This window comes from Cricetulus griseus, assembly GCF_003668045.3.
Source record: "Cricetulus griseus strain 17A/GY chromosome 1 unlocalized genomic scaffold, alternate assembly CriGri-PICRH-1.0 chr1_0, whole genome shotgun sequence".
In the NCBI taxonomy this organism is placed as follows: Eukaryota; Metazoa; Chordata; class Mammalia; order Rodentia; family Cricetidae; genus Cricetulus; species Cricetulus griseus.
This window is the reverse complement of record NW_023276806.1, coordinates 244,994,588-245,019,633: the sequence shown is the minus strand read 5'-3', so window position 1 is coordinate 245,019,633 and position 25,046 is coordinate 244,994,588. Positions and strand designations below refer to the sequence as shown.

Sequence of the window (25,046 nt, the reverse complement as noted above, 5' to 3'; positions counted from 1 at the left end):
CAGCTGCTAAATTTGTAGATTATTTATAAGACTCAAATTGCCAAAGTCCTTTCTTCCCTCCGATATTGGTGACAGGCATTCTGATTAGCCCAGGTTAGGTCAAAAGCTCACACCTGCATTAGTCACTATGACCAACAAGGCTGAGTACACAATTGTACTCCCCCTGTGCTGTGAGTACAAGCGGAACTAAAATGTGGTGGGTTCCAAAGAAAGGCAAACAGCAGAGAGCTTGCTGCCATGCCAGAAAATTTCAATTCTACATTATATTTTACTTAAAATAGTACCACTCACAAGAATATTTACGTAAGTAGGTGAAATTGGTATGTTTAATGCTATAATTAAAGCTGAGTGAATTTGACCAGGAAAGGGTTCCTGAAGGCAGGAAATTTTGAATGGAGGGTTAAGGGGCTTAGGGTGGCAAAGCACAACTTTCTCCACATGGTAGGAAGAACAAGTACAAAAGGTAAAAGGGTAGGGAGATGGGAGGGTCTCAAGGCATTGGGAGGGGGGAATGTGGTGATATCTTACTTGTACAAAATAGCTTGTCTGAGGATCAGAGGATGCAGCTTGCCACTAGCTAATTATCGAGGTCTGGAAGTTTGTACAGACAGACAGGAAGTGAGATGCCTGGACAGTAACAGGAAGTGAGATGGCTAGGCAGAGACAGTCCAACTCGGAGGAGATCTGACTAGCTAAGTGACATGTAAGCATTGAGTATACATGCCATGTGATGTTGAGTAGGACAAACAATGTAAATACAGGTGCCTAAGGCTCTTATCCAGGGTTTGACTTCCCAGATGTGTCATCTTACACAAAAAGAGCACACTCAGTCTATGCTGTGCTGGTTTCTTCATGTAACAGTGTGCTCTCTCACTGTGAATCAATAAATCGGCAACTTCAGAAAGAATTTCTGAGCTTGCAAGACCAGAAACCATACCCCTGGATGGAGGCCAATTTGCCACATCCAGGAACACAACAGGAAGAAAGACTTAGGATGCATCTAATCCGTCTGACCCTAATGAGGTTCTGAAACACAGTCATGGACTTGGGAACAAACATCGTTCACTCCTATTTGCCTCCTGGGCCTGTGACTGTTTAATGTATGACTGTTCCTAAAGAGGTGTGAACAAATATTTATTCACTCCAGATAGGTCACCAATGACAGGCCAGAGAAACGATTCCACCCAAGTCTAGCTTGGTGAACCTGAGTTTACCGGATTCATTACAGGAGCCTGGGTGACTCAAAAGCAGCAGCATCACTGAAAAGCCCATCACCCCACCATGGGTGGTGAAACAAAAGTTGCATCCCTGGAGCTTCCTGATGAGCAGCCTCCTCAGCCAAACCTGTTCTCTACTTTTCTACTCCAGCTGCGTATTCTCTTTTGAGCTTCCTTCCTTCTCCCAGAGTGAATGTTACAATTCTGAGGAAACAGCAGTACACACTATTCATTGCCATGATTTCCTTAGAACACATAGAACAGTGAAGGGAATATAGGAGAGCATTTGTTCATCTCTTGACAACTATTGAGAAGGCCTGTTGCACTGATGAGCTTTTGTCAATGTGACAAAAACCTAGACATGCCTGGGAAGATGGATCAGTTGAGGAACTCTCTCCATCAGATTGGCCCGGTGGGTACTTCTCTGGGGGCATTTCCTTGCTTGCTAATTGGTTTGGGAAGGTCTAGACTACTGTGGATGGTATGATCCTTGGGCAGGTGGGCTTGGACTGCAGAAGAAAAGTAGCTGAGCAAGTCAGGGAAATGAAGCCTGAAAGGAGTGCTCCTCCGTGGTTTCTGCTTCAGTTCCTGCTTCCAAAGCCCTCCTTTCAGTTCTTGCCTTGGCTTCCCTTGGTGATAAGCAGTGGCCAATAAGTCAATTCTTCCTCCTTAAAGTTGATTTTGCTCAGTGTTTTGTCATGGCAAGAGAAAGCAAACTGGGATATCTGCCCTAGGCCTTAGGGATGTAACAGTGGTAAAACAGACAAAATGTCCTGCCCTCATAGAGCCTATATCCTAGTGGAGGTGAGCATAGTGATAAGAAATATGGGTTGGGTAGGACGGTGGTGGCACACGCCTTTAATCCTAGCACTTGGGAGGCAGAGGCAGGAGGATCTCTGTGAGTTCGAGGCCAGCCTGGTCTACAGAGTGAGTTCCAGGATAGGCTCCAAAGCGATACAGAGAAACCCTGTCTTGGAAAAAAAAGGAAAGAAAGAGAGAGAGAGAGAGAGAGAGAGAGAGAGAGAGAGAGAGAGAGAGGACGAAAGAAAAGAAAAGAAATATGGGTTGGTAAATCCTATGTTAGACACAGGTGTATGGTGCATTTAAAAATAAAGCAAAGAGTGGTGCTTGGAAAGAAGTTGGAAAAAAGATAAGAGTTGGGGGTAGGGGAGATCTCCCCTCTCCCACAATGCACCAGAAGATGACTTGGGGTGCCGGATGCCTAAAGGAAATGAGTGAGTAAGCCAAGAGGAATTCAGACTATAGAGTTAGATGCAAATATGCCTTACAGTGTAGTAGGGTCCACAGAGGAGACCAGAGTGGGTGGAGCAAATAGACCAGAGCAGACTGTGGGAGCAGGGTGGGGTCAGGTAGGGCTTGTGAATAGTTTCACATGGATGGCTTTGGTTACACAGCCTGAAGTCCACGGCATCTGCTGCTTACTCAAGGCTGGTTCTTGTGAAAGTGTTCTGGTTGGTGCCGGAGATGTTCACTTTCTTGGCAGCAGGAATCCCATCATGCATCACTTTAATTTGTGTTATCTAGCAAATGGCTCACAGTCATTTGATCCTGAATAGCAGCTGATATTCTGATGCAGAAATTCCTGCTTGGTCTCCAATAACTTCCACACAAACAATTCAATGATGTCCCTGTCCTAGCGCCTCCTGAACTATTGGGACCTCCTAACAGAGCTGAGCACATTGGCCTGAGCAGAGAGAGTAATGTTTCATAGCAGGTAGGGCAGCTGCAGGGTTCAACATCAGAAGACCCTGAGTCGGCCACATTTACACATTCTTCAAAAGAAGTGACAACCCAAGGACTGGGTTATGCAAAAAGACTTTATTGAAATTTCTCGTACAAATCAGAATGCAGATCACAGGTGCATACCCACATTGAAATGGGGTTTCCTGTACCTCAAAGCAGGACTGTATGTGGAAATCAAAATTCCATTTTATAGTGCTGCCATTTAGACTTGCCTGTTGTGTTGCAGAAGCAGCCCAAAGTCTTCAGGTTGCTATTCTATAGTCAAGGCAGCCTGACTTCTTCCGGTTGCTATTTTGTAGTTTGGTATTCCTCCCAGTACTGCAGTTTTGTTTTTTTTTTTATCCCTCCTTATCACTTCTTCTCCTCTGTCTGCTTCATTTCTTGATTGAAATCTCTTGATTTCTCTTATTTTTATTTCCCAGGAAAACAAGCCACGCATGCATTAAGAATTGTTCTAGGCTGAATGACTGATTAAAACGTAGTGATTGTAGTGAGGTAGATTGTTGTACATACATTGACAAATTATCTTGGGCTATTTCCAGCATGCTTACTAGCAAAAACACTATCAGGTCATATTTGAAAACTGCGGCACTGATTTCTGGGCTTTGTTGTGACCTTCTGACCTGGGGTCTCAAAGGGTACTCAGCAAATGCTTTGATTTATGACTTTATTTGCTCTGTAGCTAATAAAAATCTTACGTAGCCACTTGTACAATTACTATTAGGGGCAACTTGAATGCATGTCTAGATTATGGCCATTGGAATTTGACTCAGAATAAACTATTTTCTTCCATTTGAGGCGAGTTTAGCACCAATACCCTTCATATTACTGCTCCCTTATTCCAATTCTCCTCCAAATCTCCCTTGATATTTGTTTGGTTCCCAAGAGGCACCATGCTTGAGCTGAAACCAACCTGCCCCTGTCCAGGAATGCCTTTGACAGTGCAGGACATAGGGTAGCTTCCTATTGTTGATTTAATCTGGGTATTTTATTTATGTAGACAAACTCTTATTCCAAAAGAGAGCTGAGAGAGCCTCTAGAAAGACACATCACATCCCAGAGCCCCATCAGTGATACTGTAGTGAATGATTGAAGATCCTGTCTTCGTCTCATTTATTCTTCTTCATTGGTCCTTCCCATGCAGCACAGTCCTGTGATGTCATGAATACCCAGAGTCCTGTTCTTCACTGATACCACTCAAGGGATGGAGGGCAGACCTATGACTTGACTTCACACAGGGGCAGTGTGATCTGCCCTGCTCAATACAGTGGCTGTTTTGAGAGGCAATGCTTGCTGTCATAGAATCAGTTTGATTTCTAACATGAATCTAGAATTTTTCTTTCTGTCTGTTATTAAGAAAAAGAGCTACCAGTTCAACAGTGAAATCCAACAGGCTACATGTCTTCCATTTCATTGTGATACAAAGCAAAGTAGACTTTTCCAACTCAATTATGGCCTTTTCCTTTTTTTGCTTTATAACCTGAAAATTGCAGGCTATTAAGAAGGAGGGGGCAGGTCACCCACTATCCTAGTTCATAATGCAGAATTTTTTAAACATTTGCTTTTAAGCATTTTAATAGTTGTAACAATAGAGCCCTTGTACTTTATTTCCTAACATTATTCTAACATCATTTCCTGTGTGGTAGTTTTAATATCTGTATAATATTTCTTCTATGATTTTCCATAACCATTCTCTATTAGTTAGCATTTAAATTGCTTCCATCCAGTTTTTCATCTTAGTGTGTACTGCAGTGAGCTACTATATGCACAGAATTTTTCTTATATTTTCAATTATTTCTTCGAGATAAATTCCCAGAGCTAGAATTATAGGACAAATGGCTTTAATATTTTTATGATTCTTGTGCATTTCACAACTTGCTTGCCAGAAAGTCATACTGAATAACAAAGGTTGCTGCCTAGCATACCTGGGAGCTCTTAGATGTATAAAGTCTGTAAAATGACAATGGGAAACGGATACACACACACACACACACACACACACACACACACACACACACACACACACGTATACACACTCAGGCTTTTTAAGACAAGGTTTCCCCATGTAGCCCTGGCTGTGCTGAAAATTGCTTTGTGGACCAGGCTGGTCTTGAACTTAGAAATGTGCCTGTCTCTGCCTCCCATGTGCTGGTATTTAGGGCTTGCACCTTCAAGAAAGATATTTTTTTTACTTAGACTTGCAGTTAAGTAATATATCATTGTTCCATTTGTCATTGTTGCAGCTATTTTGAGTTATATGTGTCAGACACTGACATATACACACAACAGTAAGGCATCAGATGTAGCCAGCAAGGAGGTATTTCTGTTCTCTTTTCTCTGTCCTCCAGTCTTCCCCAAACCCTATACACCCTACAGTGCACCCATCTTAGCACTTCACAGTGGTAATAAGCCCAAACACATTTGCTTTGTGCCAGAGGTTCACACATGCATGAAACAAGACTAATGCTCTATGGTAGAGGCTAGTAACTGGAGTCACCTGTGTGTTGATTGGCTCATGCCACCCTATGACAAACTCTTACTTCAATAGTGATGATTTCTTTAAATTTTTAAAAATAGGACCTCATTATGTAGCTCAAGCTGGCCGAAAATACTCAATCCTCCTGCCTCAGCACCCCAAGAAGCAGGAGTCCCAGGAGTGTATCACTTCACTTGACTAGAGGAACATTTTTGATTGAGGGTATTACTAAGTGCCTAGAAATGTAGTATCTGCATGGGCATGGCTCTTCAGCTACATTCTTTGCTGTTAAGGGCAAGCAAGCTGTGGAAAGTTTAGAGGATGACACTATGCTACTCCAGGGTCAAATGAGGAAGGATCTCCCGATGTTTTTCAGTGCCTGCCCTGCCTCCCATTTCTCTTCATCCAATTTCTACTCATTTTCTCCCAGACCACTGATTGGTACCCACCACTCTGGAAGTAAATGGACAGTGTTGTAAATTCCCAGTCCCATAGTTCATGATGAAGACTTGGGGCATCTTTTATTTATCTGAGTGTTTTATTTTTACAAGTGTTTTGTCTGCATGTATCTCTGTTTACCCTGTGCATGTCTGGTGCCCACAGGAGCCCCAAGAACTGGAGTTACAGACAGGTGTGAGCTGCCATGTGGGCAGTAAGAATTGAAACCCAAGTCCTCTGGAAGAGCAGTAAGTGCTCTTACCCACTGAGCCATCTCCCCAGAACTCAGAGCATCTTATGTTTTTTTTTAAAAAAATGTTTATTTGTTTATTATATATACAGTGTTTTGCCTGCATGCCAGAAGAGGACACCAGATCTCATTATAGATGGTTGTGAGCCACCATGTGGTTGCTGGGAATTGAACTCTGGACCTCTGGAAGAAGAGCCAGTTCTCTTAACCTCTGAGCCATCTCTCCAAAGCATCTTTTAAAAATGTTTAAACAGAATCCCATTATATAGCTCAAGCCGATTTCAAACCCTCAATCTTCCTGGTTCAACAAGCCAGGTATTAGCAGTTAAAGGTGTGCACCATTGCATCATTGAATAAATGAAGGAATGGCTACACCTGGACCTAGGACTTAGACATGGCAAATTCATCTGATCCAATCCTTTTGCATAGATTTGACACCATATGGCTCTTCAAGTCAAGAAAAGCATGCTAATAGGATCTAGGTTACACCGATGCAGAGCCATCATGGGAACAAAGGTATCCAGAGGAAAGGGGCTTGGGGTTCAGAAACGGGGTGGCTGGGCCTAGGTCTGCCCTTTGGATACACTTGACTGTGGGCAAGCCAGTCACAAAGGATACATGAAGGTAGGGTTTCATGAGTCCACAAGGCACAGGATAAATGATAAACAGGTATTTTTTAGAGAAGCACTTCCACAAATAATAGTAAATAACCTCCCCAGTCTTTCCTGCTCCTGAAGGTGCAGTCTCTGCCATTCTCGTGCTCTCACCACAACCCAAGAGAGGGAGCCAGCTCCTCCCCTTCCTTATCAGGGGTCACATCTGCACACCTGAAGCCACGCCCCTAGGATGTGGCCACCACCACAAGTTCGCTGGCAAAGCAAGAAGCCGCTACAGATACTTATTTACAGATACTTATTTACTTTCTACATTGGCTTATTCAGAGAGCTGCTGCAAGGATCACATTAAATGACAGATTCCAGAAAGTGTTTTAGAAATTGCAGTGTGTTTTGTTAACATGCTGGCTTTAACATAAAAATTCTTTTAAGGCCCAGCGCAGGGTGGAGGGTGGCACCACCTCCACTCTCAGGCAGTAAAAGAGTGAATCACTGGCTAAAAAATTAAAATACTTTAATAAAAGCCATTAAATGGCTAGTTGGTTTGGGTTATCATGGTATTTAGTGGATCCTAGGTAATATAAGCAACAAAATACTCTTCCCCAAAGGTTCTTATTTTTACCTCTGAATTCCAAATAAATATATAGCCAAATCTTTAAAATCTACATGGAAGTTTTAATTTAGCAACATTTTTCTTAAATATTTATAACTTTTTATATTTTATTCTTTATCATATTGACACTTCTTACATATAACTCTATATAACTTAAATATTAAGATTTTTCTTTGGTAAATCTTGAATTCTGCATGAAAGTTAATTCAGACACCTCACAATTACCATTGTCAAATTTATCAAATAAGAATATGGGGGAGTGTATAAGATGCCCAGTTAAATATGAATGCCAAATAGACAGTGAATACCTTTTCAATATAAATATATCTCACACTTATTCAAAACATGTTTAAACAAAGAAATTCAAAGTTAACTAGTATTTGGGTTTCAACTGACATTCCTGACACTTAACTTGGAGGTCACAGCTCTAAGTCCCTGCTCAGGGAGTAAATGTGTGATGATGGCTTAGTGTGGTTTTCCATAGACTGAAGGTTTTTAATGTTCCCAACACTGGTAGTAATAAATATTTGAATTTGGACTTAAGCAATGGATTTGATCTGGACAAAATGGCAACACCTATCACCCTAGCAGTAAGTAGCCTCAGGCTGGGGAATGAATGATTCCTTGCCAGTCTGTGTTGCATAAGGAGTTCTAGCCCAGCATGAAGTACAGATTTGAATTTCTTGAGTGGATTTTAGGTCAGCATGGACTGCCTCATGAGAATATCTATAAATTAAGTTAATAAGTAAATACCTTGAAATAGGACTTGCATAGAGATTGTAAACATAAAAAGATAGTGAGTCCTTCAATTTCATAGTTCTCCAAGCAACCACTTTTTTGTGTTTTGTTTGTTTGTTTGTTGGTTGGATTATTTTGCATTTGAAAGTGAAAAGGAGAGGATAGGGACTGGAAAGATGGGAGTGGTTCAGGTTGCACATTCCCATGTCTACACCTACACATATGATCATCGATGTAAAACCCTCATTGCTATGGGTGATAGTGTTGATGATGGTGTCCAGTGGCCTGAGGTCTCAGACTGGCATTTTCCTGCTTTCAGGGAACTTGAAATTTGAAGATGTAAACTCTTAAGGATCTCTATTTATGGTTTCTGTAATGTTTCTAGCTTGTTGTGAGATTTAGATTTTCCCAGGTGGAAAGCAGCTGCTTTTTCCCCCAGACTTTCCTGCCCTTGAAACCATGCTTTTGCCCCACTCAAAAGCTGCCATAGCCTTTCCATTTTTGCCTGGAAATGGAGTTGTTTGTAGGAATAAATGATTTTCTAATAACTATTTTAAGCAAGGATTACTGAGTTGAGAGCTGTTTCAGTTGGCTTCCAGCCTGGTGTTGGTATGGAATGCAGCATTTATTTATTCCTTGTGGACCAAGCTCACAGGCTCTGTAATTTTACCTTTGCTGTTTTTGTTTAAAAACATATGTTTTATATATACTATTGATTTTCCTACTTCATGGAGTTCTTAGAGGTGCCTGGCTATCCTCTGGCTTTAGAGACAGTACATCCAGGACACAACTGTTATTACCAGACACCAATCTCTTTTTCCTTTATTTCTATTTCCTTATTTCCATCTCTGCATTCCATATCCCACTTTTGAATAACCCATTTTAGAATGGTTTATCTACAGTATGTTGGAACAAATCAAGAAGCTGATGGCTTTTCCTTTTTTTTTTCCAACTTTTTTATTTGAATTAGAAACAGGATTGTTTTACATGACAATCCCATTTCCCTACTCCCACCCATCCTCCCCTACCCGCCCCCCCTAACTAAAACCTTATCTGTCACATATCTGTTCTGTTCCCCCTGGATGGTGAGGCTTTCCATAGGGTGTCATCAGAGTCTTTCGTTTCCTTTGGGGTAGGGCCTAGGCCCATCCCCGTGTGCCTTGGCTCAGGGAGTATTCCTCTATATGGACTGGGCTCCCAAAGTCCACACCTATGCTAGGGATAAATACTGGGCTTCAGAAACTGGAAGCAGCCTAGATGCCCCTCAACCAAAGAATGGATAGAGAAAATGTGTTACAGTTACACGATGGAGTACTACTCAGCGGAAAAAAAAACAATGGAATCTTGAAATTTGCAGGAAAACGGATGGATCTAGAAGAAACCATTCTGAGCGAGGTAACCCAATCACAAAAGGACAAACATGGTATGTACTCACTCATATGTGGATTTTAGACATAGAGTAAGGATTACCAGCCTACAATCCACACTGCCAAAGAAGCTAATAAACATGGAGGTCCCTAAGAGAGACATACATGGTCCCCCGGAGAAGGGGAGAGGTTCAAGATCTGCTGAGCAAATTGAGAGCATGGGAAGAGGGGGGAGGGAACTAGGAGAATGAGAAGGGGAGAGGAAGAGGGATGCCGAGGACATGAGGGAACAGAAAATATGAGTCAGGGGAAGAATACACGATAACAAGAATGGAGATATCATAATAGAGGGAGACATTTTTGGTTACAGAGAAATCAGGCACTAGGGAAATGTCTGGAGTTCTACAAAGATGATATCAGCTAACTATCTCAGCAACAGAGAGGCTACTTTAAATGCCCTCCCCTGATTATGAGATTGGTGACTGACTTATATGCCTTCATCCAGCAGCTGGTGGAAGTAGAAGCAGATACCCATAACTAATCACTGATCTAAACTGGAACCCAGATGCAGAGAAGGACCAGTGAAGAGTACAGAGGTCCAGACCAGGCTGGTGAAACACACAGAAACAGCTGACCTGAACATCTGGGAACTCTTGCTCCCCAGTCTGATAGCTGGAATACCAGCATGGGAATGATCCAGACCCAAGGAATATGGGTTTCTGTGAGGAAACCTCAGAAATCTATGGGACCTCCTGTAGAAGCCTTTTTTTTTTTTTTTTTTTTTTTTTTTTTTTTTTTTTTTTTTTTTTTTTTGAGAGTTTACAAGTATTTAGAGTTCACATTCCATTTGCTGAGATGAATGAAATAAAATGTTCTTCCAGCAGGCGGCGCTGTAGACTTCTGCAGCCACTGGCTTTAAGAACAAGTCCTTGCTTACTGTACTGCTAGAATCTGAAAGGAACTTTCCTGCTGTGTCTGTCCATACAGGGGCAGAGCTGGATACCTAGGCTTTATCCCAGAATCCAACAGTGGCCCTGTGAGCCTTTCTACAGACAAGATTATCAACTGATAATGAGGTTATTCAGGATACTGGTTGAGTAGGGCAATCCTGGAGAAATAGCCAAGTATGTGCAAGAATCACACTCCTGATGGGGACATGCTGTGTTAATAGAGTGGGCTAGTCTGGGGTTGGAGAGTAAACTATGCAATTGAAATACAAATAGAATTTAGGATAACATAGTGGCTCATGGCCAGTTGCTTCTGCTGTACAATGCATTGCTCCGAATCGCCCTAAGGGCTTGTAGTAGGAGAATAAGCTCTTTGTTCTGGAACATTCTGATTGGGTAAATCTGGGTATTCTCTAACAGTCGGCTTCTTAATTACCATGCAAGATTCTATTGGCTGCTCCTAGTAACTGATACCTTGCCACTGGGTTCTTCTAATGTCTGGTTGTTTTCATGTTGCTGTGATTTGATGGAAGGGGTAGGTCATATTGATATGAGCTTTCACATTTCTGAAGCATTCTGCTCATCTGTTCATTGGGTCCAACTGGAGAGTCCACATCCAGCTGTCCATATCCCCTACATCCATGAATCTTCTCACCACAAAAGCAGTGCAGCTATGTTGCATGGAAAGGTACCACCATCATTGAGATCCTTGCCTTCTTCACTAACCGGTTATAATAAAGCAATGTCCTCAACGTGACTGACCTGGTCCTTTCCTTAAAGTCTGTCTACGTTTGGAAATTGACCCTCTTTTGTTTTATATTTTAAGAAGTAGTAATTGAGTTTGTGGTATTTTAAATAGATATGCACCCGTAGACCAACGTGTTTGAATATTTGGCTCATAGGGAGTGGCACTATTAGGAAGTGTGGACTTGTTGAAGGAAGTGTGTCACCATGTAGGCGACCTTTGAGGTCTTATATACTCAAGCTATACCCTGTGTGGCGCACAGTTGCTTCTGCTGTCTGTGGATGAAGATGTACAACTCTCAGCTCTTTCTTCAGCACCATGTCTGCCTGCAGGCCACCATGAAAATAATGGACGAAATCTCTGAAACTGTAAGCCAGTCCCAATTAAATGTTTCTCTTTAAAAGAGTGTCCGTGCTCATGATGTCTCTTCACAGCAACAGAAACCCTAACTAAGACAGTAAGTACTAAAAATAGTACTTACTTAGGTCACTCATTGTTTAATCATTAGGGTATCAAAGACATGAAAAAGGAATAATTAATTAAATCTGTTCACCGTGGAAGGAAAGGAGTATATGAACATTAGTGATTGAGTTTATCTATATCAGAATAACAACTTCCTGCAAAGACATGGACTCTCTGAGCAGCATGTGCATTGTCAAGGCACCACCTAGTTGACATGTATTAAAAACACAGTGGCCCATCCTCTATGACACTGTAAAACTACTAGCTCTTGGGATGTCCTTCTGCCCTTCTTCCCTCTGCTGCTACTACATGACATCCTCCATACCCTTAAAGAGAGAGAAAATTCCCATAATCTACATGTGAAATAGTCTATAGTGACATAATGCATGTCCTGGGTAGCCCTGGAGGCCGAATTTCCTGGTATCAGAGTTTAGCCTAACATCCAGCTGGCTACCTATCTAAATTCTCAATGACTCTTTTCATAAAAACCAATGCACTGTAGTTTTTACACGAACCTGCCCTCTGTGTGTGTGCATTTGTGCATGCATGTACATGTATGTACATGTTTGGGTGTGTATACATTTAAGTATACATGCCTATGGAGCCAGAGGTTGATATTCATTATTATTTTCAATCCTTCTCCACCTTAATTTTTAGGCAATCACTCACTGAGCCTGGAGGTCACTAATTGGCTGGCCTGGCTGGCCAGAAGGCTTCATGGATTCTCCTGTCTCTGCCTTGATAACATGGGATTGTAAGTGCCCACCCTGCGCCTACTTTTTATGTGAGAATCCAAACCTAGGTCTTCATGCTGTTCCAGAGGCATTTACCAGCTGAGCCATCTCCCTAGCCCCCCAAAATGCATATTTGATAAGTGCTTGTATAGAGATGGGTTAAGGCTACCTGTCTGGGTTCTTAGAACTGTTCATACAGGTGCACATGAAAGGACATCAGGCTCATAATGAATCCTCTTACATGTATCCTTTTTAATTACAGTTAAGTTGTATATTATGGACAGAAGTTTCTGTTCAGTTGGTCCTGTGGCCATTCAGTCCCAAATAAACACACAGAGGCTTATATTAATTATAAACTGTTTGGCCAATGGCTCAGACTTCTTATTGTCTAGCTCTCTTTTAATTATTAACTCATAACTACTAATCGATGTATCTCTACATGGCTTTATCTTACCAGAGAATGCTCAGGCATCCTACCTTCCCAGTAGCTACATGGCATCTCTCTGGTGGCTCCTTTCTGTGTTCCTCTTCCCAGAATTCTCCTAGTATGGTAGCCCTGCCAATACTTCCTATATGGCTACATCCTGCCTGTCTATTGGCTGAAACAGTTTTATTATTCAGCTAATGAGAGAAACACATATTCACATCATGCAGAAGGACATCCCCATCAATACATAAGTAACCAGTGTCTATTTTCTGAAACAAACACAGAAACTATTTTAAAAATCATAAGAAAACTAAGCTTACTAGTACTACATCTTAATGCCATCTTGATTCCTTCATTGAAGGAAGAGACAAGATTTACCGGAACCTTGGTACTCATCAGTGTTATGCAGGCAGTATGTAATAAGGCTAAGAGCTCTGTCATGGCAGCCCTAGGCATACAGTCTGCGTGGACTTGGAAAACCACTGGCTGGGGAAATCCCAGACGGCTCAGGGTGGCAGTAGGGATTGAGTCAGCTGCCATGGAGAAGACATAGTTTCTTTTTATGGCTATCTTTATTGCTGGGATGGTCTGTCTATCAACATGCAGCCCAAGATTACCTGAAATTTTCCCTACTTCAAATGTTTTCCTCATCTTTTTTTATTTGATAAAACATAACCACACCATTCCCTCTCTCTCTTCTCCCTCTAACCTTTTCCATGTGTCCCCCACTTGTTTTCAAATTCAAAGGCCCTCTTTTCTTAATTATTATTGTTCCATACATGTATATAATAAAAATTATAAATAACAACTTGCTGAGTCCAATGAGTGTTGCCTGTGTGTTATATTGTTTTAGAATGACCACTTAGATTGGCTAACTATTTAGGATGCTCATCTCTAGAGAAGACTAGTTCTTCTCCTCTCCGTAGCTTTTACTTGCTTGTAATGCTGGGGCCTCCTGTGATTTCCCCCCATCTACATGGGCATGTTAATTGGTATTGTCATTATTCAGGTCTTGCTTAGGCAGCCAGATTGCTGATATTTCGTGAGTGCAGCTTCCCTGTCATTTCTAGAACTTACAGTCTTGCTGTAGACTTCCTGGTCCTCTCACTCTTACAATGTGACCATCCCCTTTTCTGTGATAGTCCCCAAGCATCAGGTGTAAGAGTTGTGCTCTAGGTGTGTCAGTTGGGACTTGGCACCTGATAGAGACAGTTGTTCTCTGCACTTTGACTAACTGTAGATCTGGGGAATTATCTCTGCTATGAAAAGAAGCTTCATTGATGAGGGGAAATAGCTACTCTCTCTGTGTATACTCCATCTGTGGGTATAAGGATGTGCATTTAGAATGCAGTAGGAATCACACTGGTTTTGGAAAGTGGCAGTAGTAGGTTCTGAGATCTATGACCTTACTAGCCATGAATGGTCTACTAGTTTAAAGTAACAGGCATGATTTCTCCCTTTAAGTTGAAGCTTGATTAGATAGCTGTTGTTTACCACCATGCTGTAAGTACCATAATTGCACCTTTAGTGACATCTCATTATAACTACTGGTCACTACATTATACTACTGTGGTACAATAGGCATCACAGATGCTTCCCTCCTTTGGAAGAGGCCTAGCACCTTCTATTTTTATAAAAGCTAATTGTGAGAGAATACACTTTTGGGTCAGATCCAGCTTGATTCCTCAGAGCCCTATGGTAAAAATGCATGGCATCTTCAATAATAAAGGCTTACCTTCAAGTTCTAAGAGACAACTAAGGATGACAGAAATAGACCATATTGTTTTGAGAGTCTCTTGGACTCCCCTGATCAACAACTAGAAATGAGGGTTGGCATGCCTAGAACTGGGCTTTTTGTTAGTCTATGGATGTTGAGGACACATGTCACCCCAAGTGGCCTAACTATTGTTCACCACAAACAATCTCTCCCACGAAGAACTTAGCTTGCAGAAAAGCTGGGAACCTCTCAGTTGTGATCACAAAAGATGAGCTAACAACCAGAGACATTTGGCAGGTTGCAGCAGTTATGAATAAGCTGCAAAAGTACAACTTTTAAACTTTCTCTTTGTTTGGCAATTTTAACATTTATAAATGAGTCTTGATTTTAGGAAGAACTAGAGTAAATCAATCAATGCTTATAATTAAGGAATAATGAAAACACTACCTGTCAAAACATGTAGACTAGCTAAAGAAGAAATGATGGAAAATATAATATCCTTAAATGTGTCTAACAAGAAAACTTAAAATATTGTAAGTTATAAACTGCTAGTTTTCACCTGAAGATTAGTCTATAGAGAACAAAGTATAGCTAACTGTGGGAGGGGACAAACTGTAGCTGACCCATAGAATGAGAGGCTAAGTCGCAGCAGTCAACCATGTTCAAGACAGAAGTGTCCTATAGCTACTTGGCTTCTTTGTGCCTCTCTTCCTTCCCACACATCTCTTCCTTTTTCTACACAGAAATATCACCTGCTCATGTGGGCTTGATGTGGGAAAAGTAGGGGGACATTCTGAATGTCCTCCCTTTTAAGCTGAATGCTACCCAATTTTGTAATTATAAATAAAACCAAATAAGAGCACAAAACACATTCTCAATCTCTCTCTCTCTCTCTCTCTCTCTCTCTCTCTCTCTCTCTGTGTGTGTGTGTGTGTGTGTGTGTGTGATTTTATCTTTCAACTCATTAGCTCAAGACTGTGGAAAAATAGCAACTGAAAAAACATAAAGAAACTCCATGAAAGAAAAAAACAGAATTCATGAGGCAGAAGAGAGGAAAACACAAAGGAAGATGAACAAAGTCACCAACTAGTTCAGGCAAATGTTAGGGAGAAAGATAACCAGAATAGAGAAATGACGCAAATGTACTGGGTATATACTGAAAGGGAAAATAACTACAAACACAACATTGTAAATTTTAAAGTGATGGATAACTATATATTTTTCTAATTTCTTTATTAATCGTTGGGGGTTTCACATCATGCACCCCATTTCTGTTCATCTCCCAGTACTCCCATATTCCCCCCTCATCCCTGTTTCATCCCCCCCCCCCGTGAAATAAAACAAAAACAAAGAAAACAAGCAAGCAAACAAAAGCAAGAACAACAACAAAAAATGAAAAACCCATTAAACCAAAACAAAGCAAAAAGCCATACCTGAAACAGAAAAATCTCTGCTTCTTATCTCCTGCTCTCCACCACCTCTTTATCCTTCCTGATGGCATTGGAGGCTTCTGTGTGCCATATATTATATCCCCTTCTCAGATCAGCTTGACTGGCAACTGTCCATTGCAACGAGTCATTGGTCTGGTTCAAGTCCTCTGGTTATTGGTACATCATCCTCACTGGATCTTGACCTGAGCTCTTTTGGAGTATCCTGTGTCTTGGAGATCTTGTGGGTATTCTTCTGCTGGACCAATCCCTTCGGTGCTCCAGCAGGATCTAGATATTAGGGTGGGTCAACCCAGGCCTGGGTGTTAGCCAGTTAGGTCAGATCAAGCTACTGGGACCACCCACCTCATTTGCAGTGGTGGAATCAGCTCCCTTACTTGCATGCCAGCAGGGTAGGTTCATTCTCTCCTGTGGTGAAGGGTGGGGGCCCTCTCTGCTGAGTGCAGGGGCCAACTCTCTTGCCATAATGGACAGCAAGAGGTAAGGCCAGGTTTCTCAGGGTAGTGAAGGGCAGGACTGGCTCAATACAGCCCATTGATTTCATCTAGAATGATTCCTAAGGCCTCCTGAGGTGACACGGGACACAGACATCAAAACAGACCCCAGTTACTTCTGGACCATGGACACATACATGTAAACATGTCAGATTATGAAATCTGCTTAGATGGCTTTTTGCCATTACCACCTGCAATGAGAACATAGTCTCTACTTTTTAGGATATCTGTTAATAAAATTCTGAATATGACTGTAACTTGCAAAATAAAACCAATTTAAAAAGGAAATACAAAGCTGATTCCTCCTAGTCCACATAGACTCTTACAGGGCTCTTTGACACGCATGAAATAAAAAACAGATGAAGAAATGAGTATGTTCTACATGTACACTAAACTCTTATGTAAGTACAATCTCTCTTTGTGAGTTTCTTTTCAAAGTGTCTCAAGGATAAGGATAACTCTCCAAGATAACCAAAACACTGATGAATACACTGATGTTTCAGCAAGTGCTTAATTAATTGGAATAATCATAAAGATGAAGAGAAAAATATCCTACTGACCCCAAGCCTTTGGATCCCTGTATACAGACTGCATGTTCTAACTTTTGATATCACCACAAACATTTCATGCAGGAAAACAAAGTAGAAATGAAGAGGTAGAGCCCAGAAGTGGCATATGTCTGTCATCCCAGCACTTTGGAGGTGGGTGGAAGCAACAGAACCAGAAATTGAAGGCCATTCCACATAGTGTGTTTGAGGCCAGCTTGAGCTACACAGGACCTTGTTTCCAAAAACACACAAAAAAAGTAAGTGAGATTCCATTGCTTCTCAGTAGTATACAGTTAAGAGCAAAGTATAAGAGTTGTGGTGATGAAGCAGAGCCAAGTTTGGAAACTTAATTTTGAAGCCATTTTAGGCAAAGGCACCTAGAGTAAGAAGTGAAACTCATTTAATAATTACATTCACCACACAAGACAAAGGTCCATTTTCACCTTTTATTTTCCTAGTCATCCTTTCAGGCTCATTATTTCATTTTCTTGATATACTGTATAGACCCAGCTGTAGCCAGAACTTGAGCCAGATGTCAAACAGAAATGATGCTGTTGGCATTGAACTTCCCTCTTCCTTTTAAGAACCACAAAGAGTAACTGCACTTAAAGAACAAATTGAATCAAAGGCCATAACATGAACCATGGCTGCCTATATTTTTAGCATAAACTCTTTGTGCCTGCTTTTTTATAATAGCATGTATTGTTATTTTGCTACAGAATATAAAAGAAATTGATACACCTTCAAAGAGAGGCATTTGGCCTTTGAAACACTTTTTGACTTATATAACAAAAATAATTGACCTTTGTTAATAGCATGATTTAATATAGTAACATTAAATTAATAATCTTATTTGCAGACTTCTACTTTAAAAATACTAAAGTAAATGCTATTGTTAGAATGTTTTTCTTGTCTATAACATAGTTATAAATAATTATCACAGTACCTTTCAGTATAAAATAAAACTCTGCCTGCCTTCCTCCTATATTAAGAACACCTTTTAAAGGTAGACATAAAGGTAATTCAAATAACATAATTCATAGTGCAAACAAAATCCAAGACTGAGGAAAAAGAAAAGATGAAGTTTTTTTTTTTTTTTAATTTGGGTTTTGGAATTGTCCATCAGGAAGTTTTTGAGTGTATATAGTAAAATATGTGTGCTGGTTTGGTTTTTTGTCAACTTACATAATCTAAGGTCATCTGGGAAGAGGGCATCTCAGTTGAGAAAATGATAGATGATTGACGTGGTGGAAGGGCCCAGCCCTTCCACTTGAGCAGGTGGTCCTGGGTGATGTGCTAAAGCAGGCTGAGAGAACTATGTAGAGCAAGCTGTGTTCCTGCTTTCTCTGCTTCAGTTCCTAATTTCAGATTCTTACCTTGAGTTCCTGCCCTGACTTCCCTCAGTGAAGGGAATTGTAAGGTGAGACAGAAGTTTTCCTCCCCCGTGTTAGTTTTGGCATTTTGTCACAGTAATAACAAATAAGCTATGTAGATTTTGAAAATGTTTGTTATAGTCAGTGTTCTATTGCTGAGAAGAGGCACCATGACCATTGTTAACTCTTACACAGATAAGCATTTAATTGGGGCTTGCTTACAGTTTTAGAGGTGTAGTCCATTTAGCATGGTGGGAAACATGGCATCATGCAGGCAGATATGGCGCTGGAGAAGTAGCTGAGAGTTCTGCATCCAGATCTGCAGGCAGCAGGAAGAGAAAGGAAGACACCGGGCATGGCTTGGGCTTTTGATTCCTCAAAGTCCACCCTCTAGTGGCACACATTCTCCAATGAAGCCTCACCTGCTCCAACAAGAACACACCTAGTATTGCACTCCCTGGTGACCAAGCATTCAAATCTATGAGCCTGTGGGGGCCATTCTTATGCAAACCACCACAGTGTTGCTTCTCTTTAACCAGGCAAGGTGTTAAAGAAACTAATTGGATGAGAGAATTCCCATGCTATAATCATTCTGTCTAGCTTTTCCATTACATCTGGCTATAGCACAAAGGATATTCACTTTTTATTGTGACTCTTGTCCATTTTTAGTACTCTTTTCCTCCAGTGAGATTTTAATGGATTCCTCCTGGAGTTTTACATAGCATGATGAGATGTAGCTCAATCTGTAGCTTGCTATGCCCAGCATAGACAAAGCCTTAGTTCCATCACCAGTACCCAATAAAACTAGGCATGATGGCTTATTGCGTCAATTGAGTCCTTGAGATGTGGAGGCAGGAGGATCAGAAATTCAAAATCATTCTTGGCTACGTAGTGAGTTCAAGTTCCACCAGAGTTTCATAAGGGTGTCTAAAAAAAGAAAAACTGAAGCTGCATCACCTCTCACCTCATTTCAACTGCCCTAGGACATGAAATTTTGATCGAATTCCATTTAGGAGTCATTTTTAGGTTTCTTTTAATTATTTTGCATTTGCTTCTAGAATTATGTACTTAGGAAACATACATAATCTCCCTGGGTCTGGCCAAAGCAATGTCTTAGGGCAGCAGACATAACAATGAGGTGATCTGAAGAAATCACACACCCACTGAATCTAATATATTAGCATATGTAAAATGCATTTGGTGCCTCAGATTTTGTGGGCTGAGCTATGTGTCCAAAATAATGGTCCTATTTAAGTCCTAACTTCTGGAATATCTGAATGTCACTGTATTTGGGAATAGGATATTTGTGGATATCATCAAAATTAGGTTTTACTAAATTAGCCCTTATCCAAGGGGCTGGTGCCCCTTAAAAAAGAGACAACTTTGAACAATTGTACAGAAGATAGCTGGGACAGAGAGTAAAATGATGGAACTTAAACCCAAAGAAAGCCCAGACATGGCATGTCAGCAACCTACAGAAACCAAGAAACTCACAAGAAGCAAGGCAAGTCTATTACCTGGAGCATTCAGAGTCACCATGCCTGCTGATGCCTTCATCTTGGGCCAATCGGCTCCAGAATGATGAGAGAATAAATTTACATGAGTTTAAGCTGCTTGTGAGACCATATTTTGTTGTAGAAGCACCAAGAATCTAGTATATCATGCCTCATGGGATTGTTAGTGCATTGAATGTCAGTGTCTTCAATAATATCCTCTTCATTGTTCAGACCAGGTCTCTAACAACTCTCTCTCTTTCTCTCTCTCTCTCTCTGGCACGCAATTTACATATGCTAACATGTTAGACTCTGTGTGTGTGTGATTACTTGAGATTACCACACTGTTAAACCTGTTGCCCGGAGACATACCTTTGACAAGGCCCAGGAAGATTACCTGTGATATATATATATATATATATATATTATATATATATATATATATCCTAAATATATCACTCAAAAAGTACATATACTATATATATAGTATATACATATACATATAATACATATATATGTATATATATAATTTCTTGAGTGAGAGTCTTTAAATTTAGCTCTATCGGGCCTGGATCGTGCTATATAGATCAGACTGGACCCAAGTTATAGCAATCCTCCTGTCTATGTCTCCAAAGTTCTAGAATTACAGATACAAAACAATATGTCCAACCATAATATTTTTTTTTTACTTTTATGTATATGTGTGTGCCAGGTCATCTTTATGAGCATGACACATTCAGTGACTGAGGAGACAAGGGTGTTGGATCCCCTGAAACTGGAGTTGCAGGCAGTGGACCACCATCTGGGTACTAGGAACCAAAACCAGGTTCTCAACATCTCTGAAGCTCCCACTAATGTATTTTCAATGGCAGAAGAAATCTCCCTGAGGTACTGTTATTTTAGTTTTCTTCTATTGCCAAAACTTGGCCAAAAGCAATCGGGGGAGAAAGGATTGATTTTCCTTACACAGGTCACAATCTATCACAGGAAAGTCATAGTGGGACTCAAGGCAGAAACGTGGAGGCAGGCACCATGGCTGAACACCATTTTCTGGCTTGTTCTCCAGCTTACTCTCAGGCTCATGATTAGTCAGCTTTCTGTTTTTAAATAATTGTTTTATTTGCATTTATTGTGTTTTCCCTATGCATATGTCTGGTTAAGGGTGTCAGATCTTGGAGTTACAGACAGTTTCGAGCTGCCATGTGGGTGCTGGGAATTGAACCTGCATCCTCTGGAAGAGCAGTCACAGCTCTTAACTGATGAGCCATCTCTCCAGACCTTAGCCAGTTTTCTTAAGCAGCCTAACAGCACCTGCATAGGTATGTTGTTACCCACAGTATGTTGGTCCCTCTGCATCAATTAATAATGAAGACAACCCCCACACACAAATACATGCCCCCTGGATGATCCAATCTAGGTAACTCCTCAAAAGATGCCTTCCTCTCAGAGCACTCTGAGCTCTCCAAGCTGATACTGCTAAGTAGAACAGGTACATTGTGCATTATTGCCAGTCTGTTGTGGTGGATCTTCAGCATCCTCAGAATCCATGTCAGAATCTGAAGAATGATGGTCAAAACTATCTGTCAGGAAGGTATTCCAAAATGAGTTGGGAACAGACTCACATGTAGGAGTGGTTCCATTACATCTCATTAATATAGCTCTGGGCTATCTGAATGTCCAGTGTTCTTATTTTAACTGAATAAAAGCTTCATAAGCTTCCAAATATCTCACTCACTGGACTATTTTCTTCCAGCCCTTTCCCTACAGAGTCAGCAGAGGAGGAGAAACTAACTGCAAGCCTCAGGCTTTCTGGCACAGCTACACCAACACTCAGGCCAGTAAGGAGAAACTGGATGTGTCCTGCATAAAACACGGTGTAATCTCCGGCTCATTTGTGGTCCTATTCCTGGAAATCCCTACTACAGAGTTTGACATTAAAGAGACAAAAATAAGGATAGCCACAAACCAACTGCACTTGCCTTGCCAACCAACAAGATAACAGTAAGTTTTCTTATGAACTGACTCTCTGCTGTTGGTGCTGTTTGCACTGGTGGCTTTTGGCATTATGCATACTCCTCATGGGTTGTTTTATCCCTGTTATTCCCTTGAAAATCTGTTTTCTTTAAACTCTTTTTGCTCTCTGTTCCACCAGCAAGCAACAGCACAATGAGGCTGAGTAAGAGTTAAAGCTAAAGGAAGTCATCAGCATCTCCCAGGGCCTTCCTTCCTGTGCTACCTGGATGGCAAGATACTGACAACCTAAAGCTTCACCACTGTCCAGTGAGGATACTCGATCCATTTGCAGATGGTGCCCAAGGATCATCAGCTTCTCAACGGACAGCAAATTACTGAACTGATCTGTTCCATATGACCACCAGCTGTGAGGTGCCTGCAGCAGTTCTCCCCTGCCAGCCTGGCTGCTCTGTGTCCTTTCCTCCCCGTGGATGCACTGTGGAGCTCCCATCTTTGATGCTGCCTGATAGACCAAATGTGCCATGGTCCCAACAATGATGACATCTCCAGCTAGGGCAGCAGTTCTCCTTCTACCAGCTGGCATGTCAGGCTCATGAGCTATCTATCCTCAGGTTTATGGAAGAAATAACTGGACCGGTGAGATGAGGCAGCCACATCAAAGACATGAGGGCTAGTGTGTCCCCATGCACACATGGACCGTGAAAGTCCTGCTATGTTCCTACCATGTACCCCTGCACTCAGGTTTCTGTGGGACTCTATGAAATCCTGGATTGGGCAGGTCTCCAGGGGCGTTCTAGGCCTGCTACTGTCAAAACTAGAACTCCTTACCAAGCAACCAGCTTCTCTCATGGTCTCCACCAACACTACTCTCACTGCAGCAGTCTGGTGGAGCCACCATAGACAGGCAAGGCTAAAGAGTTAGAAACAAACAGGTGGTGCATATGTTCTCTTGTTCTCCGAGTTCAACACCATTGTATCACGGCATCTCCCTTGCTTGCCTCCCTCTTTCTCCAGGAATCCCAGTCCTGAACTCAGTCACCCAGTGCTAGGAACCTGTATTTGTATTTCTGCCACTGAACTTGAAAGTCTCCTTCCACAACAGTCTCTACTCTGGTACCCAGATTCCTCTACCGCACCTGGCCTCAGTCTTCTTCCCTTATGGGTAGACAGACTCTGGGACACTTCAAAAAGCAATGCAGACATAAAACACACCAAGATAACATACATGAGAGCAAGCAAAGGCTATTCCTTCAGAGCTAGCTATGGCAAGCTTCAAAATCCATTATTTGCCTCAGAGAATCATAGGAAGGCAGGGTGAGGAAGCTTTGTTGCAGAAAAAAGATAGGAAGCCAGCATGCCATGGGTGCTGTTTTGAAAACTATATTTGTTTTCTCTCCTTTGACCCCAAGTAAGAAGTATAGGGAAGGCAAGCATGAGGGGATCCCATCATAAATAAACAAAATTTGACCCCTTTTTGGCCCCATTGATGAAGAAGTCTCAGACCTGATCTTATATTCTATGAATTGTCTAGTCATTGTCCCTTTGAAAATCATATCTCTCCAGTTATCCATCCATCCCATCTATATCCCTAGGCTATATCATTTTTCCAGGAGAAAACTGTGGGTGGCTCTGACCTTCCAGATGCTTGAAGGTGATTTTGAGAGAAACGTTCCAAGGAGCTGGCATTCGCTATAGGTAACATGAGCCCAAGGTCTTCAGCCTTGTAATGAGGACAGCTGAGCTCTTTGGTTTTCACATGGTGAGTCCACAGCCCCCTGTAAGCCCTCCTTGACCTTAGCCTGAGTTCTGCCACAGTGTAGACATCCAGTGGCTATAGAAAACTACATATGGGGATGGGGCAGTAGCTCAGTTAGTAGACTGATGTCTTCTATACACAAAACCCTAAGTTTGATCCTCAACACCACATAAACTGCTATGGGGGTTTGTGCCTGCAATCTCAGCACTCCGGAGGCAGAGACAAGAGGATCAAGGCATTCTTCAGCTATGTTAGGAGTTATAAAACAACCTGAGATACATGAGATCTCACTCAAACAAAAGGGTCAGGGAGGGAAAGGGGAAGGAAGTTAGGAAGGAATGGAAGAAGGAGACTGTAGATGGGTCTACATGCCATCATTTGTTCTCGTGAGTAATTTAGAAACATAGTTTGTACCACATGTAAGTTTCTATTATATGCAGGAGTGACAAAGGATGAGGTGGACATTCTGTGACTGCAAATGAATTAGAAATTCAATTTCTGTACTCATGCATCCTCCCAGATTCACTTTTGTTATGGTTGTTTTCTTTTTTGTGGTTCTTTTACATCATGATGTGGACAGGAAGTGATGCTCTGATACCCCAAACTTTCAAACATCTTTTGCAAATCTGCCAATGAGAAATAAGCCTTCTATACTCATCACCCATATCCCCCAGTCTGGTGAACAGTAAGTGATGGCACCCTGGTGATTCACTGAGTGCTATTTAGTTGGTTCTGTCAGCTGTTTATTAATCTGTAGCTTCCTGCTGAGATACAGGGTGTGCTTTTTAAAGAAACCTTACACAGCACAAGTTTTATTTTGGGACCGGACACACTAATATACAAAGAGGATCTGTGAGAGTTTCAGAGTCCTGCAAGGGGTGTTCTTGCAGCAAAAAGTTTCGTGAGCACTCATTGGCACACCCAAGCACTTTTCAGTGAAGTGGCAGTGTATGAATGAATGAACTCTCCTCAACTTCAAGAAAGTAACCATCTATGCCAGGGAAGTGAAAGTCCTATTGTGTGGTAAGTGCAGTCTTGACATTACAGGTCCATTGGGAATCAAGAGAACCGTAAAATTCCAGAGAAATGGAAGGGCGAGTACCATGGAAGACTCTAGCAGGAAGACTGAGGAAGACATTCAGCTAGTGGGGATCATAACAAAACATCTCATTTCATGACTGTAGAGGGGACAGAGTAAACAAGGAAAAGCTAGAAGGTGAGGCAGTGCCTTGACAATTATTTTAAGAGTTAAGACAATTATTTTATGGTTTAGGCAAGAGGCACTAAAGGGCAACTTGAGAGCACAAGGGAGTAAGTGGATGGGAGAATTGAGGAATTTTGATTAAAAGACATTCTAGTAGGAGGTGAAAGAGGCCCTGAATCAGGGTGCTGGCTTACAAGTCTTGGGGGATGGTGCTGTATTCAAGTAGAATGGAAGAAGAGAAGAGTAT

General features: G+C 41.5%; 1 long non-coding RNA gene across 1 annotated transcript; it reads left to right on the top strand.

Moving 5' to 3' along the window:
- Positions 1-15,896: 15,896 nt before the first annotated feature.
- On the top strand, positions 15,897-22,823 carry LOC107980078. Its single transcript, XR_003479809.2, has 4 exons — positions 15,897-17,256; positions 20,578-20,753; positions 21,619-21,866; positions 22,018-22,823. It is a non-coding gene; the product is annotated as an uncharacterized LOC107980078 (long non-coding RNA).
- Positions 22,824-25,046: the final 2,223 nt, after the last annotated feature.